This window comes from Mastomys coucha, unplaced genomic scaffold (genome assembly GCF_008632895.1).
Source record: "Mastomys coucha isolate ucsf_1 unplaced genomic scaffold, UCSF_Mcou_1 pScaffold22, whole genome shotgun sequence".
Lineage (NCBI taxonomy): Eukaryota > Metazoa > Chordata > Mammalia > Rodentia > Muridae > Mastomys > Mastomys coucha.
The window spans coordinates 221178877-221180267 of NW_022196905.1; the positions used below are offsets into that span (position 1 = coordinate 221178877).

Here is a 1391-nt window from a genome sequence, read left to right on the forward strand (position 1 = left end):
CCTCAAAGCCCACTCCCACTTTCTCCAACAAGGCCACGCCTACTCCAACAAACTGACACCTCCAAATAGTGCCACTCCCTGGGCCAAGCATATTCAAACCACCACACCTTCCTTATGTATGAGAGAATTTAGAAAACAACATTAATGTTTTAGAAGTGACAAATTGCCCTCAGTCACCACAGATGGCCTGCCTTGCTTCCTGCTCTCCCGCCACTGCCCTCCACAGAAATGCTTCAACTACCCACAGTCCTTTGCCAGATGAGATCAACATCCCTGGCACTGGCTCCAAATCTCACTCGGGCCTATGCTAATGATGTAAAATTTGGTGCGGATGCTCCAGCCTTAATGCTTCAAGATGTAGACCTTTTAGCCAATGCTGTAGCTGTTACAGTGGGGCCAAAGGGAAGAACAGTGACTATTGAACAGAGTTGGGGAAGTCACAAAGTAACAAAAGATGAGGTCTCTGTCACAAAATCAATTGATTTGAAAGATAAATACAAAAATATCGGAGCTAAATTGTTCAGGATGTTGCCAATAACACAAACGAAGAGACTGGGGATGGCCCCACCACTGCCACTGTTCTGGCTTGCTCTATTGCCAAGGAGGGCTTTGAGAAGATCAGCAATGGGGCTAATCCAGTGGAAATCCATAGAGGTATGATGTTGGCTGCTGATGCTGTAATTGCTGAATTTAAGAAACAATCTAAACTGTGACAACCCCTGAAGAAATTGCTCAGGTTGCTACAATCTCTGCAAATGGAGACAAAGACATTGGGAACATCATTTCTGATGCAATGAAAAGGGTTGGAAGAAAGGGTGTCATCACAGTGGAGGATGGAAAATCCTGAATGATGAGCTAGAAATTATTGAAGGCATGAAGTTTGATAGAGGATATATTTCCCCATATTTTATTAGCACATCAAAAGGTCAAAAGTGTAGATTCCAAGATGCCTATGTTTTGTTAAATGAAAAGAAAATTTCTAGTGTTCAGATCATTGTAGCTGCTTGTGAAATTGCTAATGCTCATCAGAAGCCCTTGGTCATAATCACTGAAGATGTTGACGGAGAAGCTCTAAGAACACTGGTTTTGAACAGGCTAAACGTTAGTCTTCAGGTTGTAGCAGTCAAAGCCCCAGGGTTTGGGGACAATAGGAAGAACCAGCTTAAAGATATGGCTATTGCTACTGATGGTGCAGTGTTTGGAGAAGAGGGGTTGAATCTAAATCTTGAAGTTGTTTAAGCTCATGACTTAGGAAAAGTTGGAGAGGTCATTGTCACCAAAAATGATAGCATGCTTTTGAAAGGAAAAGGTGACAAAGCTCACATTGAAAAACCTATTCAAGAAATCACTGAGCAGCTAGACATCACAACTAGTGAATATGAAAAGGAAAA

The 1391-nt window shown here is 42.2% G+C and overlaps 1 pseudogene across 1 annotated transcript; it reads left to right on the forward strand.

The window, feature by feature from the left end:
* The first annotated feature begins 228 nt into the window (after nucleotides 1-228).
* LOC116104510 lies at nucleotides 229-1391 on the forward strand (annotated as a pseudogene). The gene has a single exon (XR_004123934.1). The product of XR_004123934.1 is annotated as a 60 kDa heat shock protein, mitochondrial pseudogene (transcript).